Source organism: Dromaius novaehollandiae, chromosome 9, assembly GCF_036370855.1.
Source record: "Dromaius novaehollandiae isolate bDroNov1 chromosome 9, bDroNov1.hap1, whole genome shotgun sequence".
NCBI classification, from domain to species: domain Eukaryota; kingdom Metazoa; phylum Chordata; class Aves; order Casuariiformes; family Dromaiidae; genus Dromaius; species Dromaius novaehollandiae.
The window spans coordinates 23478703-23493840 of NC_088106.1; the positions used below are offsets into that span (position 1 = coordinate 23478703).

Here is a 15138-nt window from a genome sequence, read left to right on the forward strand (position 1 = left end):
GCAAGTGGAGCAAGCTAATGTTTTCTTTGGTGCTTCAAAGAAGGATTTCGGGGGTTTTCTCCCTACTGGGCAACATTCCTGCAGGAATGAAAAACAATGTCTGGCTTCTTGCAGTTACAACCAAATCCACCACTGCTACAAAAACCTACAGCAAGTACTAGAAAAGAAACAGGAACACTCAGAAGAACTGACTGTGAGACCAGCGCAGCCTGCTTAGTTACTCGTATCTGTAACTGGCACATTGAGAAAATCCTCATAAAACCCCTGCAGCTAATTGTCATCTCACCCAGTTAAGGTGGATGCACCATTCCTGCTACACCGGAGTTGCACTCTGCATGAAGCAATGAAGCTAGCACCTGCAATAGTGTTAATCACAATTCTCAATCTCTATTCATTTGCTCATTAGAAAACAGGTGTTCAATTTTTTTAAAAAGCTTTTCTCTTTAATGTGAAACAGGTCATACCACTTGGCATAAAACCCAAGTTCCTAGGAGAGTAAAACCTGCTCATCTAAGTCAGTAAATAAAACCTGCTCTCAGTCATGTTACTCACATCAGCCCACCCCATGGCTTAATCTGGAAGGAAATTAGTAATTACAGAAAACACAGGACTTGACTGAAAGTATAAACAGGTCAGCAGGCATATGAGAGAGCATAAGAGAAGACAAGGAAAGCCATGATAAGAAAAGGCAACATATGACTCGACAGTAATCACATACACAAAGGACAGAAGGCAGTGCATATGTAACCAAGCATAACTGTATTTTAATATGTAAAAAGTAATAGCTATTTATAAAACCTTTTTTAATTTATTTTCGAATTACCTGACTTAACATTCTAGCAGCAAGCACCTGATTAATAAAAAAAAAATCTGTTTAAATTACTCTAGTTAAATATATTTTGGTATTTGAAATATTTAAATACCCACATCTAATTTTGTGTTTTCTCCTGCTCCAAATGTCTTCCTTACCTAGTTACTTCCAGAATCCTCATACTGGCACAGCTGCTCTTCTTGAGATGTGCAAAAGCTATTGAAAATGGCACAGCAGTATTGCACAGTCTGGCAAAGAAACCAGCACAAGCTTTCACTTTGTTAACGCTAAGGAATTAAATACAGCTCTCACTCAAGTTTTGTCCCTCTTTGCAGTACTCCTTATTTGGACTGCACAGTAAATATACAGCCATTTCAAAGCTTTCTGTTTGCTAGAAAGAGCAGAGAGACAGGTGGGCCACGGCAGGAGAACCCCCCAGTGCAAGCACCTTGAAGTTCAGCTGGAAGAGACCGAGAACTACTCGAGTGCAATAGCAAACATCTTCAAAGGAGAAGCAGGGGGGAGAAAGGCAGCCCAACAAATCACGATTTCCTACTCTCAAAATCCTCAGTGTGAGAAATCACTTTCACTGTTCAACCTCAAAGGTCAAAGGACTGGAGAAGGTTAGGACTGCTACAACAGCTACATTTGAAGAGGCTGAAAAAATACCCTTAAGGCCTCTCTCTCCACTGGTAGTCCAATTGAAACTAGTGACTTGGAGGGGAGGAGGAGGGTGATGCTTTTCTGGGGGCAACGGGAAATTATTCTAACTGGCTGACATGAGAGAGACAGTAATCTTCATGCACAAGCTTGTTTAGAAAACTAGAATTTGGTTGCAATGCTTTGACCATAACAGAACTGGAAGGGAGAGAAGAACAGATGGAAGAGAAAGTTTAAAGATAATTCATCATCTCGATAAAAGAAACATCCCAGGAAACCCCAAGCTGTGTCAAGAAAAAAAAATGCTCTAGGCTAATAAAGCAACCTTTTAAGATTTGACAATATCCTGTACTAACAAAACTACCACTGGGTGTTACATGTGGGTGTACTAACAAAACTACCACTGGGTGTTAAAGGTGAAGAGTTGCTTAGCCTTCAAAAGTGATGAAGGGACCATTAGCCATTCTAAAATCTGATCACACCTTAAAGATGATTCTCTGTTCTCAAAAGAAAAGGTCCACTTGGCTCTCAGATCTCAGCTTTGAAACCTCAAGGTATGCAAACAGATACCATGATGAATATTTTAACCATCTGTTTATCCCAGCCAGCTTTCAGGTTTGAACAGGAATGACACAATTTTATACTGCAAGTTCTGGGAAAGCAATTTTCAGCTTACAACCAAAGTACATCTTTCAAAAAGCAGTTCCCAGATTTTCAGTTCTGTCGTACTCAGAAATGACTATTATGATTTACCTTCTTTTACAGATCAGCCGCTAACAGATGCGAGCAGGACCAGTTCTACGTACAATTAAGTTTTGCATTTGATTTTTGTCAGTCCAAGTCCTTTAGAATACATTCCTTTCATGCAAACTAGAACCTACAAGTCTATGGAGTGTTTAATAAAACTGGTCTTAAACATAGCCACATAGAGATGTCTACATTCAAGGTATGTTTGGTGCACATTAATGTTATAACACTACACGTCTCCTTTATGACTTTTCCAGTATTGAAAATTGACTTATTCTAGAGCCAGAGAGCTCTTGTTCCTGGATTTTCCTTAGAATTGCATCAGTTTTCTGATGAAATTACGTGCATGTTTTCTTGAACAAAAATAACTGAAAAGAGTGTAGGAAGGAACTGTTAAAGAAAATGAGAAGATCATTACATAATTTGATTCTTCTATCTTTCTCACACTTCCACAGAACAGCATTTAGATATAACAGGTTACCTCACCTGTACTCTGACCACACACCACCTTGCAAGGGACCATTTCTAAAACTAAATGCTTCTGGTAATTCAAACAGCACTTTATTATTTTCTAAGAAAAATAATCTCTGCGTAAGCTGTAAATATATCCTTTTTATTGAGTAACATTTCAAAATTGCATTTAAGAAGCACTTGAACACTGAAATAGTATTTTGTAAGACTAACCACAATCATTTTTAGTACCTGCAGTAATTAAAGAATATCAGTAGTGCAATTATTTCTACATAATCAATAGTTCTTAGAGACAGCAGCATTACTAACAGAAAACGAGTAAATGCATGAAGTAACTTTTGAGGAGGAAGGCAGGTATAGTGCCAAAACATAAGATACCGTAAGCAGCCAGTTCCTCTAGGAGCATGCTATTTTGCTAGACCACTTTTCCTTCTCCAGTCTCTTTGCTCTCCATAAAACCATAACCAGGATATACCACAGCAGTTCAGAACAGCTGCAATTCAAACATCATTTCTACATCCTGCACGCCCGCCCCTAAAAAACACCTCAATTTAAATTTAATCCCCTTCCCCGCCTTCCCAGACTACTCCCCACTGTAGAGGTTCAACTTGGAGCCAGCTTGCTGCCTTTTGCCCAGACCCTGGCAGCATCCTGACGGCAGGACTCTTCCTCGCACCAGCTCCACTATTCTATTCATAAAGAACGTCGAGCGCTCCCGTCAGCCACAGCACAGGCGTGACATGCCCCCTCCGCTCTGACAGTAAACAAACAAACAAAGAGATTGCACAAAGAAGCAATTATGAAACATTTATTGCAACCTGCTTTTATTCTCCTTTATGTTCTACTTTACATGCCAAATTTGGACATACGTTTAGACCAAAGGACAAAGTGATGGACAGCACCAAAATTCACACTCATGCATTTGCTCTCTTTATATCAGCACTTTTAGTCACGCTCATCGGTTGGTGACGCTCAGCCCCATCCCTTCCCTGTGGGAGGCTCGGGGCCGGGACAGGAACCTCTTTCTGCGGAAGTCTGCTCCGCACTACGGAGAACGGGCAAAGCTGCACGCTGCACCCACAGGGGCTCTTTCTTTGGTCCTTCAAGCAGGTTGTCAAGATGCATTTCTACCTGACTCCTGACATCTCTAATTACGGATGTCTGTCCTTCCACAAGCGGTCTGGATTTCCAAACTGTAGTCATGCTGATCCTTCCTTTCATCAGGTATTCAAAGGCAAATATATTTCCTTCACCTTTAATATCTGCCAGACAGTTCTTCCCCTACTTGCTGTTTTTCAGAGGCTTTATTCTGCCATACATCACTGTAAACTATCTTTTTACCCTTTAATCTGGTCCCTTTTGCAGAATCTGTCCCTCTAGGTATTCTCAAGTCCCACCAACCACCTATTTTTCTCATTCTTCCTAGTAGGATTTGGCCAATCTTAATTCTGTCAGCACATGCATATTAAAAAATACTTACCTTTTTTATATATAGATACCTTATATATGCAACACTTCCCTATAACAAAGGTGTACATAACTGTTTTTATACAGTATTTCTCTTTCATTGGTTATACGTCAAAAAAGCTGTAGGTACACAAACTGGAAGAAGGTCTTATGAGATTACTTAATCTCTTCTGGGCAGCAATATTTTTTTTAGTGCAAGCACCAAATATGATCAAAATGATGCAAACTTTGCAACTGCTGGTCATGAATAGGAAGCATCCAGGAAAGAAATGGCAATGGATGCTGTGACGCCACATGACTTATCTAGGTTATCTTGCTGGGCTCGTTTTCAAATCAGTACACTTTCAGGAAAGCCACCAAAGCATAAGAGTGAAAGCATGCTACAACACATTTTCACTGTGCTTTTCTACCCCAGCATTTACAGAGATCAAGTGATAAGCCCAAATATTACAGCTCTTGTTACAATCAATTTACACTGCTGTTTTTGGTTACTTTAAATTGTAATGGCTATAATACCAATTTGTATAAACATGAGAACAAAACCTGGGCTCTCATACACTCTTGGGTTTCATGCCTATGCATTTCTCCAACAGAAAAAATCTAAACTAAATATGCAGTATCTTTTAGTTTTTCTAATTCTGAGCATAAAATAAAGATCTGGTGTACTCCTACTACTTAAAAGAAAGGACATAAAGGCTACGCAATAACAGAAATAAGTAGCATCCCTGGCATCACTGGCATATCCTTCTGCAGGAGAAAGAAAAAGATTTGGAAAACAGAACAGGTTATTTCAAAGAAATGGTTTTCTCTGTGCTAACACACAGATAAACTGCATGTATGTATAAAACCTCACATTTTCCAGGTTTTCCACATTTTCCAGTATTCTGAGGGCAGTATTTATACAGAAACATATCTGCAGCGCATTAATTCTTTGCTATACGAAAAAAGATTTTAAAACATCATCTTTGCACCTAACCAAGATGGGGGGGAGCACACAAGAGGTTCTACCAACAGTGGCATTAGGTACAAGCACCTACTGCTGCCATTGGCGTTTTTGTGATGCTTCGAAGTTTCCCTTGCTGCTCCCTTTGCGGACCCTCTTTCCCCTCCTTCATCCTTTTAGGACTATTCGTTTTATGCTATGCCAGTGACAAAACTGCCCAAACGAATCCAGAAAAAAAAAAAAAACAAGTTTGAGGAACCTACACATTTTAGGTTATCAAAATGAAGACTGAGAAAGATCATTTCATTCAACAGAAGAAAACCCACGTACCTACTGCCACTGTAAGACCTCTCCAAGCATAGCAGTTACTGTTAATATGGATATGGTTTTAAACTTCCAGTGTGGCTTAAAATTCACATCTTAACAGAGCACGGTATAGCATGGGCTCCTTTCTTTCACTTCATGGGGAAGCTTCACCTTTGTGTGAAAAACCTACCAATATAATCAAGTCTATCATCAAATCAGATGACAAAGCCCTAAACAGTTTTTTAAATCACTTTGGATCATAAACCATTCTTCTTTTTACACCTGACTTCATGGCATATGAAAGTCACAAGTACAGCAGTCACATCAGAAACAACCACTGCAATTCCCTTGCCAGCTTAATGCCTCTCTCTCTTTTTCACATTGCTTTTAAGAATTGTTGAAATTTTCCAAGCTTTGTTTTTCCAACTGTGATGAAATCACAGGTCTTCTATGGTTTTCTTGTTTCAATAGCTAATGTCTGAGAGCATGAAATAGTTCAAAAAGTAGACGCCCTTAACTCGGGTTTCTTTTGATGCACGTAAACCCTTAGTTCAAGGGATCCCTCCATTCAAGCGACCCTTCCACTCCCAACGAGCACTTTAGCCTGGCCTTGACTAGCACTTTGTGGTTGGAAACAAGGTCAGCATCCTACAGCTCAACAGCAGCACACAAGTTACCATGCAGAAATTTGAAAATACGTATCAATGATAGCACTTCACTTTAGAGGCCCTGTGGAAAAAAAAATAATAATAATACAGAGGAATTTATCATAAGCCCAGCTCTGCGTTATCAGCTTCGGCAGTATCACCATGTTCCTACTCCTTTTCCTATCCCATGACAGCCCACACACTTCCACTTCTCTGAGCTGCAGCACAAGTAAAAACAAAAAATAAGGAAGTGCTTTCACTTCCTTAAAGGAAACCGAGCAACTCTTTTCAACATTATTATAAAACAACTTGGCGGAAACCTTAAGACTTTTGCTGGCTCAAGGCCAGAACTGAATCGTAACTGGCAGAGAAACCATTCTAGAGCATCCACAAAACTGAATAATTCTTAAAAAAAAACACAGCACCAAAAGATAATTATTTTAAACTTGTAAATTTAAAATGGCATCCCATATGCTCAGAACTGCACACACAGATTCTCATCACATTCAGATCACAGCCAGTGGCTGATCAGATAAAGTTATAGCTCCAAAAACTGTGTAAAGGCAAAGCAGTTAGCATGCTTGAGTTGTTATAGGGTTTTTAGCTAAGCTTATATTTTTCATTTTAAATTGTTTGAGTAATTCCTCCTCCTATAACACTCCCGCATGCCCACATTTCCAAAACTAATCTTTGAACATGCCTCTGATCACGAACCTCCTCCCCTTGCTCCAGTGTCAGGGGCTGTTTTCTGCTGCAAATGCCCTCTCCTGGCACGAACTTGGAAAGCAAACGTTGCCGGGATTCATTCAGACTAGCTACAATCAACCCACGAGGTCAGGCTGAACAAACAGATGAGTATAGAGGTTTTGGTTAGAAAACTCATAAACGTATGAAATTTAGTTTATTTTCCTAAACCAGGCTAAATTTATCCTACCCAACATTTGAGTTGATGTTAGTATGAAGGACAATATTTTTCTCCATACGTCTGCCTTGAGATCAAGTTAGACCAATCTGAAGATAGGACCTAAGCTCACAAATCTACCCCTACTCTTTCAATACGAAATGATCTCTCTCTGGGTCTGTTTATCGCCTGCCCGTACTGCTGCTGAAAGGTCACACGCCCGTGGTGCTCACAGGCTCACACAGCTAGGCTCATCTGCTCCCAGTACTAAATGCGATGAATCTGGGGAGATCGCAGTTACGTTCTAAGGTCTAGCCGACTTAATACTCCAAGCTCTTCAGCTTACTCACCATCCCACCTTGCATCCCCTCTTCAGGCAGTTGTTTGTCCTTTGTCCTCTGGAAAGCTTCTAGAATCTGAACCCACTATATTCCCTTGGCAACTCACCCCAGACTACCTGTCACTCCCAGCTAGCCAGGATTTCAGCTTACCCTATGATGCAGCATTTCACAACTTTGACTTGGCCATCACTGAAAGTTTACCATAAGGTAAAGCACAATTTTGCTAAGTTATCCCTATTTCATATATACGTGAAAAACAGCAGCTCAACAACCTGACGTGAGAAGTGTTTGTGAGAAAGGGATGGGAGGACTGATATTTTTCTTACCAGTTCCATTTCTATCCCATCCTTGTGCTCAAGCTATACTTTTGATCCTCATCCAAAAGTGTTTTTTCTCCTAACCATGTCCTCTGCTACGACATCGGTTCCTTTCTAATGTCATACACTAGGTCATCCAACACTTCCATATTCAAACATCTCTGTACACTTCACGGTCACAAGGATGTAAAACCACAGTGTAGATAAACACTTAAGTGTTTCCTGCCTCACAAACAGAAAACCTTTGTTTTTTTCTACAGGTTATACTTTTACTTACTTGCAGCACCGAGAGCCAGCAGCACGTACCAAAAAAAGAACTAAATAGACTACTGTACCTTCTTCTTGCGGTCTAGCCCCAGACTAGTGATTAGACAGATGCATTAGGGACAGTGAGCATCTTCTGCTCCCCTTTCTTCCCCACAACACTCCACACAACTGCCATCTTGCTTGGGTGCTGGGCACCACGCTGAGGAAAGCACCCGGCTCCTTGGCAAACAGCAGAAGAGCAGGCCTGGCTTCTTCCTCCATCCTCCCGACCGTAGCACAAACTAAGCTCTAGAAACAACACGTCATCTTACAATTAGGGACAGCTTGGACACAGAGGTACTAACAGGCCGATTATTTCTTCACAAGATAAAAAAACAAAGGTTTAGGTGAACCACACTGGCATTAAACGCGACGTCCTCGCATTTCATTTGAAAGGCCCACTGCATTTCACTCCCGCTCATCCTGGGATACGTTTTTGTTGCTTCGTTCCAGGAAGTTACTTTGAGAAGTGACGGGCTGGAGAGAAGGACCTCACGAAGGACCAACCAAAAGCATACATCAAAACGCAAGCCTGCGTTCAGGCTGCTAACTGGTGGACAATTAGTAAGCCAACTCAGCAACCAGAAATATGAGGAAGAGGAACAAAGTATGAAAAATATGGAAGGATGCCAGATACGATGTCAGTATTACTCTGTCCTTTCAAAATACTCATTAACAACAGAGTGTTCTGGGTATTCATGGGGCCTCTACTCTAATCCCCAGAAAATATCAGCAGCAGAGAGCACGGCAGCCTTCCACTGCGTAAGTACGGTGAAATTTATCATAGCAGGCATCGAGACAAAAGTACCAGGTTTATTTTCAAATCAGAAAACATTAATCCTTTGACAACTTTCTGTGGCATTGACTTCATTCTTGTTGCATGAAACACTAAGGATGCTGCAAGAGCTATGGGCAAAACAGCTGCAAATCAGTTACTGAATAATATTTCTGAATGGTGTCTTTTCTGAGTGGCATGAACAAAAAAGCCTAATTATTTCAGCCTCCAAAATCAGTTGTTTTTAAGAAATACCTATGAATAATCTAGGTTTTCAATGCCCAGGTCTCCCCCATTCCCCCGGCCCTTGTTAATCAATACGAAACAGTCCATCCGTCTTGCTCTGAATCCCTTCCCTGTCATCTAAACCATTTAGCACACAACCACACCTTCACCATCCACCTATGCAGTCTGCCTGGCAAACATCCCTATTTTAATGTAACACTGCACAATGAAATGTTCATGCTCATTCCTTTTTGCTGTTTAGGATTAAGCTTTATACTTGTGACACTGGCATCATCCGGACACAGTAAAATATCATTATCTGATTTTAAAAAAATACATAGCAAAACAGTGATCCCAACAGCACCTTTCCCCACTCTTTAAATCCCTACAGAGAAAATGTCACGCCCAGCTGTAACCAAAGACCACGTGCACTTTCAAGACAAACAAGAACATTAATTTTGAATTCTAAACTAAATCCTGACACCACAAAACAAGTCATATGCGCTTTGCCCATGAGCTCCTGCACAGACATGAGTCAAGATTCAAGTATCTTCCACCACAATTTTAGAGGATAAGGTTTCTGAAACTTTCAGCCCAAAATGGTTTACAAAGCTAAGTGGTTGTTTAAGGAGACACCACCTGGGTTTCATCACAGTGCGGCCTGATTTTAGTAGCCAGTGAAGCAAGTCATAGCCTGTTCAACATTTCTGGTGCTCTTCTGGAAAGTTCCTATATAAAAATTCAGTCATCATCATCCCACATGTAGCTTTATGAACAACTGTTTCCATTTTTATTTCTACTTCTGTGTAATTTATACCATGCATCAGCCTGCATTTATTATGGAAGGCATTCTGGAAAAGCACTGCAAAGGAAAACGTATTTTACAGCACAACCTTTTCATCTGTCCTGAAATATTTTAGTACAATTCCAGTAAAACTACCATGACTCTAGAAATCATGCAAGTAGAAACCTTGCAAGAAATCTACATTTAAAGTCTCCCACCAGGCATTCAGCATTTCTTCCCATTTTTCTAAACAATTTAAGCTTTTATTTAAAATTAAATTTTTCAGCCAAGCTTGAGTATTTTTAAAGACAACCTTTTGAATGTGAATCAATGCACAGCTCGCTTACTGACTCTACTCTTCCTCACTGTGAGTCATGATATAAAAGCTATGTTCAAATGCTATTCAAATGCAGCCTGCTGCTTAGAGTTTTGAACACAACCAAACCACATGGTTTGGCCAACATTCGGATCAGCGAGGGTTTCTTGGAACAAATCCTTCCTCACTGCCGAGGCCGCTACCTTGCGGGCTCTGTATGTACTGGTCAAGTGCAGGCCACTGCAGCGGAGTTGCCATGCTGCCTTTTCGTGCATCCGATCAGTAACTATTTTGTGCTCCTATCAGTAACGCCCCCAAACATCCCTGTGTTACCTGTAACAACTTCCATCTTCCTCAAGCCCTCTCACGCTCCGTCTACCAAATGATTCCTTTAACACTTAAAGCAATATCTGCACGTTTTGTATGCACTTCCCACTTATGCCTTGAGAGGGTATCTTCATCCTTTTGGCAAAGGCAGACTTTAATAACTGGCATCCCACCCAGCTGAACAGCTAGGGAGCCACCTCCTCGTTTGTAGCATCCACCACAAGCCATGCTCCTCCAGGTGGAGGAATACAAAGCATACATAAAATAGATGTCTTTATATTTCATTCCTATGCTTACTTGAGCAACACAAATCTCACCATATTTTTTTCATATTGCCAGTATTCTTGGTATTACTTAAAAAGAGAGTGAGAACGTTGGGGAGAGGAACACACCATGCAACTAGAACTAACCAACAATCCAAATAAAAGCCACTCTTAGGACTATATTAATTTGGCATTCATTTTCTGGGCAATGATATGCAGACACACTCAGGATCGAATGCTTTCATAATAAAAACGTATCTGCAACTTCAGCAGGAAAAGCATCGTCCAGAAAAATTCAACCAGAATCTAATTGTAAAGATCTCCTATGAGACTATGGAAAGGAACAAAGACCTACATAAGAAGTCTCGCAGCGGATTCAGGGTTTCTTTTGTCTGGGGAGGTCGTGGAGGAGGAGAAGCAAGCGAGAGTATATACGCCATTGTAAAACCACTGGAGAATGCAAACTTCACGGGGGACAGTCCTACCACACACCCTGAAGCATCGCTTCTTTGTGTGTTCATTCCGAGATGTCCATTTTTTAAACTAAAAAAGTCCATAAGACAAATGAAGGCTCACAGTGAAAAGCAAATTCACGATTATAAAACTGAAACAATATAACTAAGTGCCTAAAGTCTAAATAAGCAGGTAATTACTATACAATATTGCACCAAAGCAGTTTTACAATTCTGTTGCCAGAACATCACACGAGACCCAGCTATTCCTCGATGCTTCCTTTCTTGCTGAGCAGGGAGCTGTCTCAGTATGCACTAAATCTTATGAAAATTAATGTTTCAGCACTGCTGAGTTTACATAAAATATTTAAGAAACTACAATTAAAAGCCATTAGTGTGAGAAGCATATGTGTTTTAACCATATGCACTGCTTTTAGTTACCTTTTTGAGAAGATTAAAATTAAGCAGCTTTTGCTTTTCATCCCACTCACACCCTCCCACTACAAACTCTGTCTCAGCTAATCCTCCTTCCACAGACGTCAAAACAGGGCATAAGTATTACAGCTACTTATTACTAAAGCGTGTTGGTTTAATATCCCATTACTATTGTAATACTGGCACAATAACTTATTATACATGACAGCTTTTGCAGTTACTCAAGGGTAGATCCACTTACTCTGTAGTTGCCTCATCCACATGGAACTACGCATCTAAGGCTTGTAAAGGAGAAAACTTGAGATCTGAACTGGATGCTCATCCCGGACGTCAGTGCCAGACAAAACACAAGGCGCGTAAGGTCACCACACACACTCCTCCCGCCCAGTCACCCCCATTGTCCCGGCCTTTATGTGCAGCCAGCCGTCCAGAAACCCGCACTGCAATACTCAGACGCGGTCTTTAACCCCTTCTTTTCTATCATTCATTAAAAATAGGTATAGAAATAGATTTTTTAATGTAATAATCTGCACGAAGGCCAAGAACATCTGCATGTTAGAAAGCATTTCAAATATATATATATATGCATGTACGTATGCATGCATGCATAATCGACGCTTCTCAAACAGTTCAGAATTATTCTGCAGGAACCTGGAGTAAAGATACACATTCAAAGTCTGTTCAAGACTATTAAAAAAAGAAAAACTCTGGGTTAAAACACACGCAGCGCAAGGGACTGCTGTCCAACCCGCTACGGACAATCAGCGCCGAAACAAGACGGATCCCGCAACCCCCCGCGGGCGAGGCGCAGCGGGGCGGCCCCGCGCACCCGGGCGGCAGCGCGACGCCGCCGGCCCGGCCCGGCTCGTCCCCGGGCGGCGCAGGTTTGCCGGCGGGGCAAAGTTTCTCGCCGAGCGGCCGGAGACACCGGCGCCGGCCCCGCTGGCCCTTCCCGGGCCGCCCCACTCCCAGGAGCGCCCTCAGGTGCCCGGCCCGGCCCCCCGGTGCCTGTCCCTGTCCCTGTCCCTGTCCCCGTCCCGCCCTCCCGCCGGCCAACGGCCGCGGCGTCCCCGCCGGAGCCGCCGCGTATCTGTCGGCGGGCTGGGGGCAGCCGGGACACCGCGGGGCAGCCCAGCCCCGGCGCCCCCGCGCAGCGCGCCGAGACGCCGTCCCACCTGCCCGCCCGGGACGGCGGCACCGCGGAGCGCGGCCCGCTCGCGGCGCCTCCTACCTGCCCCGCCGCGCCCAGCGCCTCCTCCCGCAGCGGGAGCTGGAGCCGCCACCTCGCCGCGGCTCCGGCTGGGGAGCCCGCGCAGCGCCCCGCGCCGTGGCCAGCGCCGCCCCCGCGCCGCCCTCCGTCGCCCCCTGCCGCCCGCCGCCGGGCCCTGCAGCGGGGGCGTCCCGCCCCGCGGCTCCGCCCCGGCCACGAGGGCGCCGCTGCCCGCGCGCCGGGGCCGGCACCGCCCCCTCAGCGAGCGCGCGCGGCCCCCGCCCCACCCGCCGCTCGGCGACGCCGCGGTGACCGTTAACGGCTGCGGCCGCGAGCTGCCTCCCGCCGCGCAGGTCGCTCCCGGCCGCCCTCGGAGCGCCTATCCCCCCCCCCGCCCTTTCCTCCTCTCCTTCTCCTGACTGCGTCTGTGAGACACCCGAGAGGCGCTTGGGAGGTAGTAACACCCCTTCTGAGCGAGTTCCCTCCCAGCAGCGCCCTTTTCCAACATGCCCCTGCCAGTCCCTGGGTTTGAGTGGGTGGCTGTGGCTTCCCTGCGGATAGCGGACAAAAGTCTGACAGACCTAAGCAAAATGATTATTATTGTTAATAACTATGTGCAAAAGCACTTGTGATTTCTACTCCATTGACTGAGGAGCGCAGCTGGAGTTTGACACCAACTGCCCTTCTGAGAAATACCAGTTTTCAGTCCCTGTCAAAGGAGCAGTCTGCATAATTTAAATTAAAAGATATCCTATCTTTTGAATAGTTAATGCAAGCAAAGGCATTTCGTCACTCACACCGAAGTATTTGGCACCATTTATGTGCTGATCCAAAGGCTCCTAGCTAATCGGTCTTTCCCCTCATAAAGCTGATTCTTCCCTACCATCTGTAATCACACATTTAATCCTACAGCTGATCTTTTGCATATCCCCATTTTTCATGTATCCCTAAAACTGAGACTCTAATCCTACAGGTTTGCTGAACACCAAAACTTAGCTCCCTTTTTCCACTCTTACTTCAACATGCCTGTGCAGGACCTATGCAAACAGGATCAAAGCAGGAAGATGTGGTGACACAACACAATTCACACCGATGTTAATCACAAATCACTCTAGAGCTTTTGTTGCTATTAGGAGTCATTTCAGTGTGGTTCCACTTGCAATCCCAGATATTTCAGCTCACACCAACGCTGTCACACCACTCTTCCAGCCCGTCACCTTATCTGCGTGGCCTCCACTGTCCTGGGGTCGTGATGACCAGTGATCACTGCCCTGTCAATAACAGCACACAGCCAGACTTGCTTGCTTTGATATTGCATATCCCCAGAGCCAACGTGCCCCGCAAAAAGATCAGGCATGTTTTTTCTGGCTACACTAGTACCTTTGCCCGACTGGCACGATTGCAGCTGGACCTGTGCTGAGGTCCTCCTCACCTTCTGAGCAAGGAAGTAGGAACTCACATAGCTTTGGCCGACAGTCTCAGGTGCATGAGGGTATCATCCTGGTATCATCCGGAGAGCAGTGGTCCATCTGCAGGGCAGAAAGGGAGAGCCTTTACCTACCACTCCTCTTTAACCGCATAGCCAGAGATGCAGAGCAGCACGATGAGCAGCCTCCTGGCCAGCACCTGCACATCAAATACACAGAAGCTGCTGTTCTTCCCAGCTACCAGCATCACATTAGATCACAGCTAATTTACCATTAAAAGTTTTGTGTTTTTTTGGTTTTGTTTTTTTTTTAAAGAAAAGCAGTGCCAATCACCTGAAAAAGAATGTTTTACAGAAGAGTAAAAGACAAATTATGGGACCCTAGATGAGGAAAAATGAGACTTCAGACTGCTGTTGCCTAGGTCACTTTGGGGCATTGTAAGACTGCACAAAGCCCAAAGAACAAACAAAGAAATCCAGCCTATCCCTACCCACAAAGTTGAAAACATACTTCAGAGAAAAGTCATCTCCATATGGAAACAATGATTTATGATGATAGCAAATGCTTGCCAGGACAGCTACACTTCCATCTGCATCCAGAACAAAGTGCAATTCACAAAGGATTTGGAATTCAGGAACTTCCAATCTGTTCTCTGCATAATAAAAGGATTTAATTTTCTTCACAGAATCTTTTTGCTTTGGAGAATAAAATACAGCTGCCTGTATACACAAAAGACATTTTATCTTTGTTAGAGATAAAATCATTATGCTATTTATAACAAAGGACAACATATGCATTCAAAGCTATTAATACCCTGAAAAGTCCTCTACATAAACCCCATCTATTTGTATTTTACGAAGATGAAATTAGAGGAGACAAACTAAACACTCACAAGGCAGGGAACTCAGGCTGCAACAAATCACTACCATCTTTGGTGTTATGGATGGTCCCACCATATCACTTCACTTGATATTTTGGTCAACTGGATCTACTTTCTTCTATACATG

General features: G+C 43.4%; 1 protein-coding gene across 4 annotated transcripts in view; it reads right to left on the reverse strand.

Moving 5' to 3' along the window:
- The window catches only part of PXYLP1 (2-phosphoxylose phosphatase 1), a 60735-nt gene extending 46576 nt beyond the window's left edge, over window positions 1-14159 (reverse strand). Inside the window, exon 1 of one of the 4 annotated variants that reach the window (XM_026109678.2) lies at window positions 14137-14159. The gene's annotated coding sequence lies outside the window, so the exon portion shown is untranslated. Of the gene's footprint in view, window positions 1-11735; window positions 11884-12669; window positions 12886-14136 lie in introns of those variants that run through there. The other 3 variants (XM_064516932.1, XM_064516933.1, XM_026109679.2) reach the window with 3 other exon arrangements.
- Between the last annotated feature and the right edge of the window lie 979 nt (window positions 14160-15138).